Source organism: Triturus cristatus, chromosome 6, assembly GCF_964204655.1.
Source record: "Triturus cristatus chromosome 6, aTriCri1.1, whole genome shotgun sequence".
NCBI lineage: Eukaryota > Metazoa > Chordata > Amphibia > Caudata > Salamandridae > Triturus > Triturus cristatus.
The window spans coordinates 508,692,888-508,705,043 of record NC_140589.1 but is presented as its reverse complement, the minus strand read 5'-3'; positions in this window follow the sequence as shown (position 1 = coordinate 508,705,043).

The following is a 12,156-nucleotide window of genomic DNA, read 5'->3' as shown; positions in this document are numbered from 1 at the left end:
CTACTTCTCATCGTTAAAAACCGGTGAAGCTTACTGGCTCGACATAACATTATTGAATGCTGTAATCTTCCACAATTAAAAATGATTTCAATCAAACCATAATCAGTTCCATAATGCCAACATGTTTCGTTGCTGAACCATCACGCAACTTCTTCAGGGCTGTTGGGGTTCTAAATATAACTTCACGTGAGATTCACCTAAAACCTCTGATGGTATAATAAAAAACACAAGGAATGCCAGTTGTAAAATCCATCTGCCTGCTAAGAGGACATCAAGTAATCAAAAAGTTTGTTCTGAAAACTAAACACAAATCCATCTTAACCAATCGGTTGCGGAGTCTCCTTGTACCTGCAACCGTCTTCAGAATGGTACACGTGTCCTCTGATTGCGTGCCCTTGGGGTGACTGCCCAATGTCTAGTCCCCTACAAATATATTAAAACAAGACATTTTATCTCATATCCTGTCCTTTTTATCCTATTCATTATTGTAACCCTTCTGCAATTAACATTCTTCAAAGACAATGCTCTAACATTCACAACTTCTCGTTTAAGGCATAGCTAGATAGAATATGACGGGTTGAAATTGCCAAGACCCATCCGAGTCCGCACAACTCTCAATCACTTCCGGCCACCTGCCACAATTTTAGCAATACATTTCAAAAGATCACATGTTTAAACAATGAAGCATTGGAAAGCACGCCACATTCTCCCGCATCTACACCTCTCACCCCTGCCGTGTCCCACCAGCGTGTGTGAAGCTCCGTCATTGAGCTCACACGCCCGCGTGGTTTAAAGACGTAAATGGCTCCACCCATCCTACATCGTGGCCTCCCGTATGAATGTTCGTCAATACCTTCGAGGGTGGCAGCCAAATTAGAGTGGAGGAAGTGTATGACAGGAGTCACGGGGAAATTTTTAAAAAATACGTTCAGCTCTCATCACATATTACGAAGATAATTCTTTTTTTTACAGGAACAGATATGTGTTCAAATAACACATTTCAAAATACAAACCACAACTTCAACTAATGGCATCACACCAATCTCAAATTGTTTATCTCTAGGGGATACCGGCGCTCCACCTTATTATTCCTAAAACCAATCATATGTGTGAAACTCATATTCATTAAAGCTTTGTTTGTAATGAAGGTTGTTGACTTTTTTATTTTTATTGTTATTGACTTTATGTTATTAATTCTCATGTCACGCCCATGATATTGATTGTGGGGAAATGAACAAGTTGTATTCATTAATCTAACAAAGTGGAACGTTAAAAAAATAAATGGAGTATTAATTCACATTCAGCCACAAAGACTGGAAAAAACGGGGTTTCATGGGAAAGAAAAAGGATAGGACCAAAACCGGACTGAAAAGCTAAAAGATTCCTATACAACTCTTCCCCCATAACGTATAGGCAGTAAGACATTGTGGTACAGAGAGGGACCCTTCAATTAGAAAGGTACTAGTGTCTATAGTCATAAAATAGACAAGATGTCTAATTCTCAGCGTCTGCTAATTCTGTTCCATTCAATGGAATTGTTCAATCTCAGATCCCTAGGGTCATGCTGTTTCTCATTAAAGTGTTGCACCAATCGGGTTGTCAACTTTTTGGCCCTAAGAGTGCTCAAATGTTCTTGTATACGTACTTTCACCTTCCGAGAGGTTAAGCCAATGTAATGCAACCCACAGCTACAGGACAACCTATAAATGACATTAGCTGTGTTGCAATTACTAAACTTGTTCAAAAACCAAGTTTTGCCACCCTGCAGAATTACACTTTTAGTAACCTGAGTGAGGTTGCAAACCGAGCACCCCCCACACGGATAGTGACCAGATTGAAGGTTTTACTGAACTGATCTCTTGATGTTATTTAGTGACTACATCTAAGATTTGAGATAATGTGGTATCAGGGCACAAGGCACAGGTAGGAAGGATACCCATGCAGTCTGTCAGGATGCACTAACCTGGAAGTCAAGATCCCATAAAAGCAGGATATTTTACATGTTTCATCACACTCACAGCCAACTCCACAATACTATTGAGGAGTTATAAAGTAGACCTGGGGAAAGGGTAATGGGACAAGAAAGAGTAGCACAGACACTACCCACGAGCCCAGTATCTGAGCACCCCTGAGGAAGAATAAACAATTGTTTCAGGACTTTAAACGCAGATCTGTGAATTTGTTTAATTCCTGCAATCTGTGAAGCATGTGAAGTTTAAGTTAACCGACCTGCTACATTTTACCCACCCCGCTGTGCCGGTCTGAAATGCTGTTTTTCGGATGGGGGAGTTTCTTCTTAGGACCCGTGAGCATCATGGCACTTTGTGATATTGGGGACTGGTGGTATCCCTATCGGAGTTTTTCCCTGGGCTTTTGGTCTTCCTCATAATATATATTGGCGAATGTAAGTCTTTGTATCCAGGAACTAGTTACATACCTTCCTTCATAAGGAAGCGGGTGAATAGGGGGTTTCCAAGCGTGTTGAGGCCCTTTGAAAGGGCTTTCCCCCCCGAGTACCCATTGGAGTATTACACTCTTTTGGTTCTGCCCACTTTTCTCCCATGCCAAGGCGTAACAAACATCTCAAGGGCCATTGTGGGGTGACGTCCCGTAGAGGCACATCAATTCAGCCTCATCGACCTGGCTTACTGGTGAACAGAGTGTACTTAACTGGCCATTGTCCAGGTTTTTTGTCATCGCACGCATATTACAGCATTCTTTGCAATTGACACGCAGTCTTATTAGCGCCTGAAATATGTCAGCCGTGAAGGCCTAAAGATTTCCTTCTACTTTGTGTGTTTCTAAGCGCCCCATCGTCTCAAAATGACAGCCCAAAAACTGAAATCGGGGAGGCTAATTTCCACCAGAAAGTGTCAAAAAACAAAATCTAACCCATTAAGGAATACATGCAAATTTATTGAGTTGCCGAAGGGGTTATATCTTCAATTCAAGCATACATCCTCAAAGTATCTGAGGCTGATAATATGGCATCAATAGAAAGTAACATTGTATTAGGTTGTAACTGCCTAACATATCAACCCTCTCATTTTTCATTATGTGTAGGGGGGAAAGGGCTGAAAAGGGGCCTTACTTAGTCATTTGTTCCACCAGTATCCCTATGATGGATTATACCTTGCTGGACATTACTTCAGCAGTACCGTCCACTGTTGGTTCCAACACAAATATTCTTCTAAGGACTATGCTATGTAGTCCTCTCCAGTTACTAACATTCCAATTTCATTGATTTGTATTACTGCGAGTCATACCGCATCTTCAGCCCCCTATATATTAAGGTTGCCAGAAATCAATTTGAATGCTCCCTGTAGTTTGCATCAAATACTCAGAATCTCTTCGTTGCCTGCAATGAATTTCATCCTCTATTTTGTATCTGCTTTAATGAACAGCAGTTACCTTGGACCATATCTTGATACACTGACTGCACTACCTAAGGAGCTACCAAAAAAATCAGAGGAACGTTTTGGAGGAAATAAAGGCAAATCTTACTTAAGAGAGTTTTTGGATGTTGGTATTCAAGTAGGTTGTCGCCTGTCGATGACTCCTGACAATGCTTGTAAGACTGCTGCAAGAGTCTCAGTCCCCGAAATTGGGTAGCTTCTTCCTGAGGACCTTATTCCGATCCCAGAACTGTCACAGAAGGACATCACCAGTCTTACTTTGAATGCCCTGTGTGCTACCTTCGATCTTCAATAAAAAGGAAAAGCATGAGTCTTCTATTGTAAATTCATCATCAGGATTAACAATAGTAAACAAGCATTTGCAATGCAAATGAGTCTCGCCTTTGGAACCTTATATGTATTTAGCTATGCAACACATTAGCCTGGGTGCTGAAACATCTTCTGTTATTTAACATGGTGGAAAGTGAGCACCAAACTGTGTGACACGCCAGGTATGGGAACACATGGAGAGAAATATTGCCTTTCAGCGGGAAATGGTATAGTCCAAAGCTTTCTTTTAATATAAAATCAGGGTCTTCGGTGGTCATATGACTGAAAATACAAGATTTGAAAAAAATATTATTATCTATGGGTGCTCGTGGAAGAAAATTTCAATGGACTGGAATCTAGAGAATGCTAAAGTGATTCTGGTATTTTAGTGACCTCTGCCTGGTCGTTTTCTATCAAGAAAGGTAAATAGAGGAAGTTTCTAGAAACATTTAAAAAAGAAAATCCCTCAGCCAAAAGCAATTCTGGTATGTTACTGACCTCTACTGGTCCTTTTTAATTAACACAGTTAAATAGAGGCAGTTGAACAGAAAAAAAGGTCCCTAAACGGAAGCAGACAAGTCATAGGGCTGATCTCCAGAGCTCACAAAGTACATACACATATAATTATATACTAATATATAAGTATATACTAAAGTATATGCAAGAGGTCTTGAATGCTCAACCTAAAAAGAGTGAGAAAGGAGATCTAAAAGGAAATGTCGGAGAATATTCAAAAGGGGAACAAGGATCACCCCCTCAGCCGTCACCTACCCAGCCGGACATTGGACAGACTTTCCTTCATCTCCCTGCCGTGTCTCCTTTCCTCCCCTGCCTTCCGATGAATCAGCTGGCTTGTTTAACTTTCACGTTGTCTTTTTGGTTCTCCTTAACTACTTTCCCCCTTGCCGGTCATTCCTGACCTGATCTTCATTCAAACCCCATTTTACTCTTTCCCTCTTCCTTCTATACCCCATAGGATGTGTGTATACCCCATAGGATGTGTGTATATGTTAAGCTATGCTCTAGTAACTCATGTTACTGTGTAACACTGTTTTTTTTTCCCTCTCTGTAGTATACAAGGCTCCTGTAGCTGACGTTATTTTGTAACTCGCTAATCCTCATGTAAAGCGTTCCGATACCTCCAGGTCTATCCAGCGCTATATAAAACTCTGCAAATAAATAAATAAAATGAAAGATTTCTTCCAGAGGTTATTCTATATGATCATACTCAAGATTTGCCTACAGACACTCCAGATATTCCTTGTTCTAATCAAATAACTCCAGTTAAGATGTTCACCTCCCATAAAGCAGTGGCGGATGGTGAAAACCATGATTTGATGAAATATCAGTTTCCCGGCCATGCTTATTGGAAATAAATTTAGGTATTCTACACTCCACTTTAGATCCAAAATCTGAAACTTTCTGTCCTATTTTGATTCATCTGCTAAGTAGTGAACATGTTTCCCCTCGATTATACTGTACTGATATGGAAATGAAAGATCACCCTATGTATTGTAGCTTTTGATAAAGAAATTGCATTTTTGTATCGTTTTGTCTTGTTACAGTACATGGTGGACGTAGGATAAGGAGTGAGGAGTACCGATATTTCACTAGTACAACTATTGTCCTCCCCCTTTGAAAAGAGAACTAGGGCACTTTTAACTGAAAAGTAATTGTAAACGTAATATTGGAAAATGGTAATTTCTTCCTCAGCAGGGGTGCAGATGCTATTCCTTATTTCACAGCAAATATATCCACAAAGTTTGATGTATATAGCCTTGTTTGTAACAGTGCACCTCCTGAGAGCTCTAGGGTTCCTGTGGAGGAACTACAAAGCAACTCAAAATTTATAATTATTTCGGTAGAACCAGAAGGGAGTTATGTCACTTATCTAGGTTCAAATCATTCTTGTTCTGGGGTTACAGAAAAAGAAAACTCACCCAAGTAGAACTGGTTATCAGGGGTACTTGATTTCAACGAAACAAATATGCATAAGAACTTTCAGTCCATTTAACAAGGGTAATGAAGTCATTTCCTTTAAATAAGTCCCAGGATCTCCATTCACTAGATACGTTGATGGCAGATATTATTTGCATTCAGGAGACCTGGGCCATAATACAGATGATGCCCTGGGGGCACAACGGGAGTTTTCATCCGCTTTGCGCACCCCCGGAGCTCTTTGGTAGTATAGAAGGGGACGCAGACGCTTCTGCATCCCCTTCTATAATACCGATAGTGCTGGTGCACTTAAAGCGCCAGTGCTATCAACAGAGGGTGTTCCTTCATTTGCATAAGGGTGTCCCCTATGCAAATGAGGGAATTCGTTTGACTCTGAGCCCGCGCCATATGACAGACGCGGGTGGATAGTCAAAGAAGCCCTCAGGAGGCGCACTATCAGTGCACCTCCTGACAGCAGCCCTTTGCAGGGGTAAAGGGGGTCCCATGAACCCCCCAGACATCCCCTTGCAGGTGGGTGCAGTAACCGACTGCACCCGCCTGCAAGAGAATCTCGAAACCTCTTTGAAAGTGCAGGCAGATGCCGCCTTCCATGTTTTCACATGAATGCTCTGCCCTGGGGGCAGCGCGAGTTCGCGGCAGGCAGTGCATCCACCATAATGGGGCGCATTATCACTGTTTGCGCCCGGCGCACCTTTTGAAAGGTGTGCCGGGGGCCTTTAAAAAGCAATAGCTGTTACATAATTAGCTGGCCAGATAAAAATGCTATGAAGGGTCATGCAAGTGGAGAGACTGCTATTTTATTAAGTACGGAATATTCTTGGTCATATAAATCTTCAGCCACCCTTCATATATTTTTCAATGTATATTGTTTTACAGGAAGGGTATTGATAATCTGGGGCCAGATGCTTTTTCTTCTTGACAATATGTATATTCTCCACGGTTAGAAATTTGACCCTCTATTTAAATGTTTCTTTCATTTACTTTGCTCGTATCGAAAAAAGAGAATATAAAAAAAATTAGTCTATTGCAGGGGGTTGTAATGCAAAGGTGTCTAACTATGCCATAAGACTGTTTGCAGACAGAGAAAGGGAGGAAGTTTAAATATTCGTCCTGTTGTCATGTAGAGCAGATAAAAGAGGAACGCTCCTACTAGAAACATGTAGGGATAATGGTTCCTTAATTGTAAGCAGAAGATTGAATACAAATATCCCTGCACATTATACCTGTAGCTGTGGAAAGAGCAATTCAATAATAGAATATATACTTTCTTCATTTTTCATATTTGGCTGACTTGCGGATTTGGGTATATTACCTCATGGAGTAACCATAAAATATTGTCTTTTAACATTGATTTAGTACCAGTGGCCATTTCATTCTGGAACCTGAATGGAGAGAAGGTGCTCATTAGTGCTGCTAATGGTAAGGTGTACTCGAGTGTTTCCATCAAAGAAAATCTCAAAGTAGCTTTAAATAATGCCTTAAAAGCTAATACAGAGCTGGGATTAATCTCATGTGCGAAATTCAAGCATGATTTGTTATATTTTGTGTCCGAAAAATCAGCTATGCGAGGCACACTTCAGGTACATAAAAGTTTTCTGATAGTGCTCCATTACGAATTTAGGTTGTATAAACTGATCAATAAATGACTAAGGCAGTGATTTCTTTATTTTTTAAGTGAGAGGAGGACATTTATTAATCTACTGAAGAGAAGGCTGTCAAGGTGGAAAGCCCCAGTAAAAAACACACCAGGCTGATAAGGTGTGGATAGATCTTCGTGAGGCTCCAACCCATAAAGACCCCATAATTCTCTGGAGGATATTCACATTGGCTTGTAGGAACAGCGTGCAATCTAAAATCAGCAATATTTCAAGCAAACAGTGGTCATCATATGCCTCTAATCTTTATGCCGCCAATGTCATCGAAGAGGTTTCTTCCCCTCCTGTCTCCTTTACACTAAAGTCGGAGATTTTTAGTGCCCTTCCCAAGCACAGATCAAGGATAATATTCACCAAGCTAGAGCCTCTGGTGCCAGGGGGCCTAATCAAATTCCTATTACCATTATAAAGCTGGAAGTCAGACTACTTGGCTGCCTTATTTAAGTACTGTTATTTAACTGGAACGGTTCCCACTCTATATAGAGGCAGCATTACTCTCCCTATACATAAGAAAGGTTCACTCAGTCTTCCTAGTAACTATAGGCAAATAACGTTGCTCGATTCCACTGAATTATTTTCGTCAAAAACATTTTGGATAATTTACAATGCTGGGTGGACACCAATAATATTATTGCATGGGCGCAGGTGGGTTTTAAACGGAATAGTTCCACTCTAGATAATATAACAGTTTTGCATATGATTTTGGAGAAATATGTGTTGTTGCGGGGTAGGCCTTGTCCACTCAGCATACATTCATTTTACTACTGCGTTCAACTGCGTGGACAGACATACCCTGTGTCAAAAGTTCAGAGATTTCAAAATTCCTGAGCCACTCCTTAAAATTTTAATAGCAATATACTCTAACTTGGTGCCATTTTGTACTCAGAAACTACTTTGGAATATCCCCAAAACTTTTTAACAAATAATGGTCTTAAACAAGGTTGCCTATTAGCTCCTTTATTATTTACTTTGTACATTTATGGTTGACCTATTGCTTTCAATGCAAAGGGAGGGGATGCCGTGAAGTTAGGCAACCACAATATAGCCTTGTTGCCATATGCTGATGATAATGTGATATTAGACCTCACTCCTATGGTCTACAAAAATGGTTGGATTGCTTCCCTAGACATGCCGAGGGCCATTATTTGAGAATTAACATAAAGAAGAGTAAAGTGATGAAATTCAGGACTAAGGGTTTTAGAACGTCCAGGAAATATAAATAGTTCTTAGGGAGTGAGGATTTGGAAATGGTTACTACATACCCTTTTTTGGGAAAAGTTTTTTTCCGGTAATCTGTCAAATAAGGAACATATAGCACATATTTCAAGTAAATCAATGGCCCATGCAAATATCCTCCCCTCATTTTATTCGACTTCAGGATGAAGATATTTTAACCATTTATTCTCACTATGCAGTCCAAAGGCTACCCCATCTCTGCTTTATTCCATTGAATTCATTGGTACTAAATACTGGAACTTCATGGATAAAATTGAGGGAAAATATTTAGCAAAATCTGCAATTTAAATACGTTGGCCCCAATTGAAGCAATACGTTTTGAAATAGGTCTATCAAGTACTTATATAAGGGGTTGGCCTCTGTCCCATGGTGGGGGCATCGGCTACTACACAGTATGGTGAACTCTTACAGAGGCCTCTCATGTACAGAAATTAGATCAGAATATGAAGGTTAATACTCTTGTTAAGAATTTTAACCAAACACTTTTGCCCTTTAGTCTTAGTAGAGCTGAACTAATGAATATGTCTTATTTAACACTTAAACACGTTTTGACACATAGCATTAATTAATTAACTCCATGTTTCCTGATATGTTGATCTGCATTGGAAAAAAAGGAGATGGAGGCTATATTTTCCTCAAGTTCTGTAGCGCAGCCTCAAGCTAATTTTTCTTGAGATCTAGAATACAAAGTTCAGCGTTTTTATTATTATTCAGTTTTAATATTTTACGTTAAATTTGGTTTGGAATGGAATGAATTTGAAGGCTAGACTATGTAATTTTTGTTATGTCTCCACCCAAACCCTTGAGCATGAAGTATTTGTTTTCCCTTTATTGCACTTTAACCATTGCCTTTTCTTGAAACCATTGTTCTTAAAATATGGAGTTCGTTGAGAAATAATACACAATTAACGATTATTTAATCCACTGAATGATCTCATGTGTTTTAAAATGTTCACATTTTTAAAAGGATGTTTAAATATGTTCAATATGTATGTTTTCAATCAATCAGGATTTATAGAGGGTGGCTGCTTCACCCGTGAGAGTCTCGAGGTGCTGTGGGATCAAGCTACGGGATCACTCTACATGTTCCTATTGGTTGAACATCAAGGTCTTGAGCTCCTTCCTGAACTGCTAGAGGGATGGTGAAGCTCTGAGGTCCAGGGAAAGGGTGTCCCAGCTCTTGGCCGCCAAGTGGGAGAAGGAGGGGCCTCTGCTGTTTGCCTGGCGGATGTGTTGGGTAGCTGCTAGGAAGAGGGATCCAGAATGGAGTGCCCTGGTAGATTGGTGGAAATTCACTAATTTGTTGAGGGACGCCAGCTCTTCATTGTGTAGCACTTTGTAAGCATAGGTGAGCAGCTTGAACTGGCATCTCTTCGCGACTGCCAACCAATGGAGGTTCCTGAGGCGAGGGGTGATGTGCGTCTGTCTGGGGAGGTCGAGGATGAGTCTGGCTGCTATGTTCTGGATGGTCTGGAGTTTCTTCATGAGTTGGATGGTGATTTCTATGCATTGGCAAATTAAGTATGCAAGCATCCTTCAATGGCACTTCTGTGTACCAGGCATCCTTTCAGGACTACCTTGTAAGAGTAAGGAAAATGCTTAAGGCACTCCTGAGAGCAAATCTCAATGCTGAGGTAAGTATTGCAATATATGGTCGAAGTGGTTCAGCTAGATGAGATAGGACATAGCCTTTGCAGACCAACTGCAGTCTGGTGAAAATATTGAAAGCAGCCCACTCTTTTCCTCCTCTCTTTCAGTCTATTTTTGCTTCCGTCTGTCCTTTCCTCTCTCTGTTTCTCTCCTTCTCTCTCACACACCTCGCTCTCTGAACTCTCTCACTCTCTTTTTCTCAGCGCATGCTTTTATTTTCCTGGGAGTGCTGGAGAAAGTGAAAGAGGCACCAGTTGTGGCCTCAGACCTTTAAAAACTGGTCTCGAGTGGCTCCAGCCTTCCGGGGAAATGCCTAACGGTGAAAAGTCCAATCCAGCCCTCCTCTTTGCCAATTGTCTAGACTTCCTGAACTATTGAGGCCACATATATTAATTTGATGATTTCTTCCTGTAAAGGATTGCAACATCGAAAATTATTAATTTGACTCACAGTTCAACAAATAGCACAATCATTGCATTGTTAGTAGGGGATCCAGATTACTGATTGCCAGCAGTGTGTTAGTTTTACATATAATGCATCCAGTGAGGAACAGCAGTACAAAACTCAAGCAAGTCTCAAAATGGAAGCTCTGCAGAGAGTGCTCTCAATTTTGCTAAGCATATTGCTATGAGGCTCTTTCCATTGTATGGGGCATAGTCAGAAAGTAGAACAGTGAACTCAAAAAGAAACCTATTATAGTCACTGAATGACCAATCCTCCTATTTTAACAGGGGAGCACATAAACACATCACCACCATTTGCTCTCTTCATAAACGTTTACGTTTTACAAATTGTTAAGGTAAGAACAAGCAGAGTACTTAGAAAGTAGAGCAATTTGTTATGGCCGTTGACATTTGTAAGCTTGTTTGATTTTGCTAGAGTGAAACTAAAATCACTCCTTCAGTCCTGGAAAACAGTGCAGGTCTGAACCTTTACTATTGGCAGGTAATAGGTGAGCTTCTCTGGATTGGCATCATCTCTGCCTTAATAATTTTGGTACATGCAGACACCAAGGAGAATGCCCGGTTCCAGGATTTTGCGAGGGGTGGGGTAGAACAAATGTAATATAGGGGGCTCATTCGAACAGAGCCTAGCCAATTCATAAGACCTGTGATTCAACTTGGGGAGTCATTGACATTCCTTGAGAGGGGTCCCTCCTCTGGCCCCTCTACTAGCCCCGACCCTGCTGAGGAGGGGCATACATCTGACCACTTTAGGGTTAACCATTGAGAAATGCAATTGCGTCAGACTTAGACTATTGTAGCATATTGATGTTATATGCAGGAGGACCCTCATGGTCCTGGGGCAGATCCTGAACAGGAATTACATGATATGGGGGAGGTTTAGGGTGTGGTTATGGGCAGTATGATGTAATGCTCAGTGTGCAAGTGAATACTGCAGAACAAAGTAATGCTTCACTGCAGCTCCCTTGTGACATAATCTATTTGCATGCTCTAGGGCTAGAGGAAGATGCTACAACTGGCAATGAGTAGGGTATATGTGCCTGGGAAAAAAAGACTGATCTCTCTGAGAGTTTGCTATGGCATGGCAAACTACTTGTGCATGCCACGTGTACCCAGAATTGATGCAATAAAGTCTGCTACCGGCACTTGTGGAGTCAAAGCCCTGATCCAGACCATAAGCAACTGCAAAAGAAATCAAAGGCCCTGCAGAATAGCATTTTCTAACAACAGCCCAAACTACTTGTGTGGTGGTCGACACAGACACGGTGCCGCACCTCGTATACAGAGCAATTGGACAGATGAAGCAAGAAATAAGGATAACAGCAAAAAGTTACAGGAAGCAGAAAACTTACTCATTGTCACGGGCATTGAAGCACACTACCAACCATGCTCAAGCACAAGGCTGGTGCGTGCAGATGTTGTTGGAGCCAGCCTGCACCGGGATCGGCTGAACGGTACGTGCCAACA